At 38.5% G+C, this 8,348-nt stretch overlaps 1 long non-coding RNA gene across 1 annotated transcript; it reads left to right on the plus strand.

Annotated features, from left to right (window-relative positions):
* The first annotated feature begins 1,163 nt into the window (after nt 1-1,163).
* Nucleotides 1,164-6,509, plus strand: LOC139069837 (uncharacterized). Its single transcript, XR_011520499.1, has 4 exons — nt 1,164-2,677; nt 2,995-3,105; nt 3,477-3,602; nt 4,045-6,509. It is a non-coding gene; the product is annotated as an uncharacterized lncRNA (long non-coding RNA).
* The last annotated feature ends 1,839 nt before the right edge of the window (nt 6,510-8,348 follow it).

Raw genomic sequence — 8,348 nt, forward strand, 5'->3', positions numbered from 1 at the left:
TAGTAGAATCAGCGTGTGCAGCATTACCCTCAGTCTTAAACAACTGAAGATACTCCTCTAAGCGCCCAGTTTACTCAGCGAGTTTCCGACTTTGAACGCCTAGAAAGAAGGTATCTGGCTGGAAAAGGTGACCATCAGATTGGAGCGAACTGAGCTTGAAATATTTAATTGTCATGCACTTTTTCTGCTCCAAAGCATGAAAGTTAATAACTGAGATATTTTCATAGAAGAGAATTGCTATTTTTGGTTTTTGTTGTTGGCCTGTGAAAAAAAGATTAAACTTACTCTAAAATGGGAACTGGACAGACTACAAATTGAAGAATAGAATAGAAAATCCCTTTATTGTCCCTCAGTGGGGAAACTGTGGTGTCACAGCAGCAATAACGTTCATTACAGGAGCCAAACAGGAGAGTAAAACATAATAATAAAGAGTAAACTAAAAGAAAACATAAAACAGACAAACTTAAAATATCCAAAAGGTAAAACAATCTACATACTGAATATGTACACATTGTAAGGAGTAAAAAGAGTAAATAAAAATTGAGACATAAGTAACGAGTGATGTGTTTTATTTAAAACACGTGTGTAATTTGGTCATATCAGATTCTGTGTTCAGATGCAAAAATAAGTTTCTTTCCAATTGAATAACAAGACATCTGTAAATAAACTTTTCAATAAATATTGAGTTTGGGCCGCAATTTTGTCCCAGTTTTTAATTTGGTCCCATTGTGAATTTGAGTTTGACACCCCTGCTTTAGGCTGTGCGTGCAGTAATAAGGAGACAGACACTGGCTGAGCCAGTGCATAAATGTTTGATTTTCTGGCGGTGGGCAATAGTTAAAGAAATATTATTTTTTTAAAAATAAAATACATCTTTAAATTTTGGCCAATGAGCTCTGGCACATAATAAACAGAAATACTGCTTCATCATTTCATGTACCTTTGAATCTACAGTTGGTCTTATTTAAAAATGTTTTTTTTTAATTAAAACTAGCATAGCTGGAGTGTTAAAAAAATAAAAGTGCCATAAGATATTTGGAAGTTGTTATTTTATTTCTATTACCCAACAATTATCCAATTCATGTTTGTTCTGTTTTTTTTTTTTGTTTTTTTTTTTTCCTCTAGGAATCATTGAGGCTTGACATCCTTCAGAGGTTGTACGATCGACTGTCAAGCATCTTGGAGAGGCAACCTGTTGATGGGGAAGGGCTACAGTTTGCTTGTCACCATTATTTAGTTTTATTAGGTGCTCTAGGTGACATTGTTGATGTAGGAGAGGATATACTTTCTGCTCTTTCAGATCTGAATACTATTATCCAGCAGGAAAGAGATAATCAAAAGGCATTAATAATGGTACACGTTGAAAGAGGTTCTCGTGGCCGCCCACGACTGGCGGTGTCGCGAGAGGCTCTCGAACACCTTGTGGAAATGGGTCTGCCAACAAGTGTCATTACCAAACTCCTTGGTGTATCCAGAGTAACTCTATTTAGATGGATGTCTGAAAATATTATACCTGTATCTGCCACATACAGTAAATGCAGTGATGAGGAACTAGATTCATTTATCACAGTAATTAAGAGCAACATGCCAGATGCTGGGTACAGGGTAGTCCGAGGTGCTCTACTTCCCCAGGGACATAGAGTACAGTGGGACCGACTGTATGCATCGTGTGGACAGTGCGGGTGTACTTGCTCGAATGACATGTCTGGGATGTGTAGTGAGAAGGACGTACACAGTTCCTTGCCCAAAGTATATGGTGCACATTGACATCAGGTAATGTCTGTGTGTAATTGGAGATGTTATTTTTTGTTTTGGGAGTTGCATTTTTAATTGTCTGTGTTTAAACAGGTACAATTTTAATATCTTTGGGGGAATAGACGGCTATTCAAGGAAGGTAGGTGTTTTCATTGTCAAGGACCAAACAGCTGCAAATGTGTTTTCTGGCTATCGTCTATTTTATAGATATGTTTTATACCTTTAACAACTTATATTTTGAAGTAAAGGGCTGCATAGGATTGGGTCCCAGCAGGAGCGAGCAGTTTGAACAGTTGGCTAAAAACCAAAGGGATTTTCAGAAATCCCAAAATATACACATTATTATTTTTTGCATATTTGTAAAGTCAGTTAATGTAAGGGCTTGTAATAATCATTAGCCTTTACTCCTCCATATTGATTTTTAAATGGAAGAATATGATACACAATCCCATGAATCCAATAATAGTCTGTCATGCCATGTTTTCTCCTGCACGATGAGTGAATACACAAAATCAGTGCATCTTAATTATATTGTGGGTAATAGTTCTGAGTGTCACGGGAGAATGTGGGAGTAGACCACATTGCGGGTGGTCAGAAATTCAAAAGAAGCTGGCGGGAGAGGGATGAAAACAGTATAGTGCAGTGGTCTTCTGTAAACTGCATCCATCACTCCTGTGAGATTTGACACAAACAATACAGTTTATCAGATCTTAACTTATTTAATTATCTAACATGTTATTGTATGGCTGTTGTACCTTTCATTTGGTAATTGATTGTTTTGGCCCCTATAAAAGTGTGTCATATGAGAGTGTTTGTGCTTGAATTACATAGATCATGTACCTGAAGGTAGCTGACAACAACCGGGCAGACACCCACCTTGCCTCTTCAGTGAAGCTGTGAATGAGCATGGCTTTCCTCTGAGGTATTCATGTTATTCCCAACTTTACCCTCTGTTACCCTGTTACAAATCTGCTTTTGCCTAAAGTGTGTTATTGACCAAAGATAACATGCCATTTGAGGTCATAAAGTGAAATTTATGGGGGGGGGGGGGGGGGGGGGGATGAACATTTCCCTCTTTCAAAAAAAATTTCCCCAGCAGAGGGTTAATAATGCCACAATGTTTACTCACTTAGTAGATAGGTACATGAGGAAATTTCTGTAAAACTGAAATTGATGTAGATTGTTATAGATGTGCATTAAAAATGTTTGAAGCAAGATTCTAATGTTTGTTTGTTTCAGGGTGAGAGGAGATCATGGCAGAGAAAATGCAGGTGTTGCAGAATTAATGTTCTCAGTTCGTGGAACTGACACCAACAGCTTCATTGCAGGAAAAAGTGTACACAATCAGCGGTGAGTTTAACCTAATTTGGAAGCTTTTTGTGTGTGTGCGCGCGTGCCTGTGCCTGTTGACCTGCCCAGGGTGTACCCTTCGTCTCACACTTTGACTGCTGGAGATAGGCACCAGTCCCCCTGTGACCATTCAAAAGATAACTCAAGTTGAAAAATGGATGAATGGACATGTAAATGTGTGTGTATATTTTAATTTTCTTTTATTTAATCCCCCTCCAAATCCAGAATTGAGCGCCTCTGGCGTGATGTCTTCATGAGTGTTACTGGTTTATATTACAACATCCTGCACTCTGGAAGACCAAGACTTGCTCGACATCAGTAACATCCTTCACCTGTTTTGTTGACACTATATTTTCTTGTCTCGCATCCAGGCCAGCCTGGATGTCTTTAGAGATGCGTGGGACAACCATCCAATCAGGACAGAGGAAAACATGACACCAAATCAGCTGTGGCATCTGGGCCAGGCTCTGAATCCTGTTTCTGATCCAGGGCCAAATGTATGTTCTGTTAAAATGACTGATCACATGTCAAGTTGATCCTTAACTAAAAATCAAATGTTCAACACTTTGATAATCTACCTCTGCACTATGCTTCTTGGATTCAAGACAAAATGGCTATTGAAATTACAGTTCTGTTTGTGTGCACCTCTACTGAAATGGACACTGTCAACTATAATGTCATGACATTACAAAGTCATGACACATCTGCAAGTTCAAAATGCAAGGCATTAGACCTTCCAGATGTGATATTCTCACTGCTGTTTTAACATAAAATTTGCCCATTAATAAAAAAAAATAATTTATGAAATAATGGAGATGCTAGGTTCTGCCTGACATCATTGATGTTAAGTAATTGTTAAAAGGTCATGATAAAGCTTTATTAAATGTGTTTTCTTGAGATTCATTATGCACAATGCTCATACACACTTTCTTTTTCCAGAGTATACCGATACAACAGATTGAATGGGAGGAAAATGGATACATGACTGAACCTCATCCTGGGATCAATGTCCCTGTACTGGACAGTCCTCTTTCAGATAATGAAATGTTGGAACTGCAGGACAGCATTAATCCGTTGCAACATTTAGACTCTTTTGGAGTGGACATATATCTTCACACTGTCCAGTATGTTGAGAACTTACTTGAGGCTAGATGATTACATGTGTGAAGAAGGAAGGAGAGAGAAGGTAGGGAGTTAGGAAGAAAGAAAACAATTAATGAGACAGGAAGGAAGAAAGTTAAAAAGTGAAGGAGTGGTCCATTTTAAGGTTAATATACTGTATATTGTTATTCAAGGGATTTGCCGTCGTAAATATGAAATGCTAAAGGATAGACCCCCAAATAGATTTCTAAATTCATTTATAGTTGTGTATTTCCTTAAAGGCTGTGTCAGCCTGATTTATTTTAGACCAGGAATGTATTTGAAAAGGCTGCTGTCCACTTAATCTATGCTACAATTCTTCAAAATGTAGATGTTCTATCATTGCTAGTGTTGGTTTAGTAACATACATCTTCCTGTGTATCCAGCTCTAATAAAAACATATTTAAAGGTGAAGCACCTACTTCTTATCAGGAGATCCATTTCTTTTTACATGTTATTGTTTGAATTTTGTCTCGTTTCATAACTTTTGCTCAACATTTAAGGGGAACTGTTACCCTGCGATCATCTTCATTACACTTGAAAACTCGTACTATACCTCCGTCCGTCTACTTATTAAATAGAATAACATGACAAGATTCTATCTACAGTTTTTTTGATCAAGGGATGATTAGGTGTTGTGAGAAGATTCTCTATGCTACTGAGTCTGTGTTAAATTGCAACTGGACACACATACTCACACACAGTTTGTTCATTTGTTCTCAGAATGAGAATAATGTCTTTTAGAGTTAAAAAGTTATTTTTTTTCTTGATGTCACTGAAGGCTGTTAGAAATATATGCAGCTCATTAAAAGGAAAAGTAACTGATGTAACCAAGAGCCTGAACACAGGAGAATAGAGACACCTGCCAAGATAAAGAGCTGAGCTTTTGCTCCTTTTCAGAGTCACTCCCATGGAATAGGCCTGATGATTTACTAGCTTCTCTTACCTTCTCTGCAGACAATGTTTAATATGAGCTTCAAGAGGTCTCTGCCCCTAACGGGGTTTGCTTTCACATAGTAAAAATGCATAATTTTTCTGAATAAGATTATTAAGAGGCCACCCATAGGGTGGAACGTTGGTTATGTATTGTAACCCCAGATTCTATGAGTATAGTGTAGCCCTCTGAGCAATCGCCTATTGGATTAATTCCATCCCCTTAACTGCGCAGATTGGATCAGCGGTGATCGGCGAGCAGTGCTTGCCAGTTAGATTTGTGTCCGACTTGATGCCGACTTGCTCTATCTCTATCGTAGGCAACGATAACCTTGTGAGATCAAGGTGGCCGCAGATTTTGGAGCAAGGCGCTGCAGTTGCTCTCCCTCGACTGCAAAACCCAGGGCATGACGGGAAACGCCTGGCTCTCACCTGATCTAAGATCTGATTGGTTCATATTTTGATCCAAACATCCGGTGGTAGAACATGAAATGTTAGTTGGTCACATGTATTCTGTAAATCATGTAACGTTGATGATGACAACTATATAGGCCATAAAGAGAAATGTGATTTGTGTTCTTTTGTCACGTCTCCTATGAGCACACTAAACCTACAGCTGATAACCTTTACTTATTATTACAGTCATGTCTCCATATACAATATATGATATCCACAAGCACGTGAGGATGTGTTTCAGCTGCTAACAGGCACCAGAATTAAAATTGAAAATTAAACAAGTGTGAACGCTAACGTGATATCTTCAGCCATCGTCACCCCCGAGCTATACATGTGATGTAGGGAATTGTGTCCGACTATGCGCACAGCAGATCTGTTCCGTAATATAAGGAGCCATATGATTGGCTGAAAGCAAACAGCCCTGGCAGAATCATATATTTGATTGACAGATTCATTAGCCAATGGTGACGTTTGTTGATCTGCGACGTTAGGAGAGTCTCAAAATTCAGCAGACCGATTTCTCTCACGAATGCAGGAAGGTTCACAAATGAGAAGCTGTTCGTGAATGCACCACACAAATTTCACTCACAAACGCAGAAAGGTTCACAAATGAGAAGCTGTTCGTAAATGCGCAATCAGCAATTCGTATGATCTGTGAGTTTATATTACAAGTGTTCTTACAAATTATATTTGTGAACCACAGAGTGTGAACTTCAGAATTAGCGTGTGCATTTGTGGAAAACGTTGTGTGACTTAATTCTTATTGAGACTGTTCTGGCCTCCTACCATTTTGTCATTTTATCACATATTATATTTTAACTAACTTGTCCTAGGGCTTTAGGCCTATGACCTAAAATTGATAAGCCATTGGGAATCAAAAGTTGTCTAAATAGTTTTCAAAAGGACTAATGGTGTAGTTTGGGCTTAGTCTCAAATATTGATCTTTTTACATTAAAGTCCTTGGTTTATTAACTTGCAGACACATGATCAGAGCTATATCCAACTTAGTGTCATCTCAAATCTCAAGACAATGACAGTGTCATTTCCTGCCATCACCAAAGCCACTACCCCTGACAACAGGAAGTTTATTGTTTTACTCTAAAAGGTCCAACTTTGACCCTTTGTATAGAATCAACATGAGACACTGCCCAATGTCAGAAGACATGCTGGTGTAATGCAGCATTCAGTACTGAGATATTTCAAGAGAGAATGGGGTTGTGGTGATACGGCAAAATTGGATGGCAAGCCGTGGCCTTACAATTGGCTGTAATTTCATCATACACACTGATTTTCACCAAATTAAACACAACAGATGTTACAGTCTCTCAAAGAAATGTTTGCAAATTGTTGGTAATTAAAGTCTTAATTTTGCTTTAGGGCCCCTTGCGTGCATTCATGTTTTTAATAACTTCTACAAAAAAAAGGTCATAATATGTCAGTATGACTTTCTTGTTTAGTCCTTGTAGCTGTGTTGAGTGTTAACTTGACAAGGTTTGTACACTCTGTGAGCCCCTAGCTGCCTTTTTTACACAACAAGCCATCAACAAGCTATCCTATCCAATCCTGATATCCTTTAAATAAAGTTATTGTCCCATTGAGAAGTGTGGTCGAATGTTGACAAAGTAAGAGAAGATAATAGATACAGGAGGGGTCTCACTCCCAGAAGGAAAAAAGTCAGACCTTGAGAACAGCTACAAATTCCTTGGTGTCCAGCAAGCAAATGGCAACCTCGATGAGGCTGCAAGGAAATAAGCCACAACCAAATACTTAAAACAAATAAGGCAAGCACTAAGAAATCAGCTCAAGGGCAAGAACAAGATTTGGGAAATAAACAGCCATGCCCTGCTAGTAATCAGATATCTGTCAGGAATAATGAGCTGGCCAAAAGGAAAAAATACAGACCACAGATGTTAAGACACAAAAGCTCCTAACCATGCATGGACCATTAAACCCCAAATCCAGCACCCTGAAACGGTATGCTAGCAGTAAGGAAGGAGTCAGAGGACTAGCTAGTGTGAGAGCTATGATCCAAGATAAAACAGCCAAGGTCTTTAAGTACCATCAAGGATAAGACCTCTACAGATGACATGCTCAGTGAATGTCACAGACATGGGCAAACAGAGGAGCAGGTGCTGGAAATACTATTGTGGAAAGACACCCCTACATGTGATGTACCACCGACAGGACATAGGTCAACTAAGACAAACAAAAACTGAGTTTTAGGTAGCATTAGGTTGCGGTTTCTGAACAGAAACATTAGTAGAAATGTTAGCTTTATCTATGCACTCTTCTGAATAAAGATTTCTGAAGTTAATCCTGGAATATGCCCATCTCTCTCCAAGTTAAATGGTCACAGGCCTAAGTGCTCGATTAACCAATGGTACTTCTGAGGCCTTGACTCCCCCAAAAAACCTCTATTTCCTCTTTGATTCCTTGATATTTTGAATGTTATATATAAATGTGTATACTGGTCTCATAATGTTTAAATGTCTCCTTAAACCATGAAACAGTCAGAATTGTATATTTTTGTAAACAGACCTCATGAACCCTAATTGTCTCCATAAACCACCAGGTTGTCAAGTCCTCATAAGCCTGTGGAAATTCATATGTGAAATGTATGTATGTTCTGATATGTTTTTCTTAATTTTGAAGTGAGACTTTTCTTCTATGGGTAAAATCAAAATTTTTGACATACTTTTCGTGTTCACCAGATG

Source organism: Nothobranchius furzeri, chromosome 5 (assembly GCF_043380555.1).
Source record: "Nothobranchius furzeri strain GRZ-AD chromosome 5, NfurGRZ-RIMD1, whole genome shotgun sequence".
NCBI classification, from domain to species: Eukaryota; Metazoa; Chordata; class Actinopteri; order Cyprinodontiformes; family Nothobranchiidae; genus Nothobranchius; species Nothobranchius furzeri.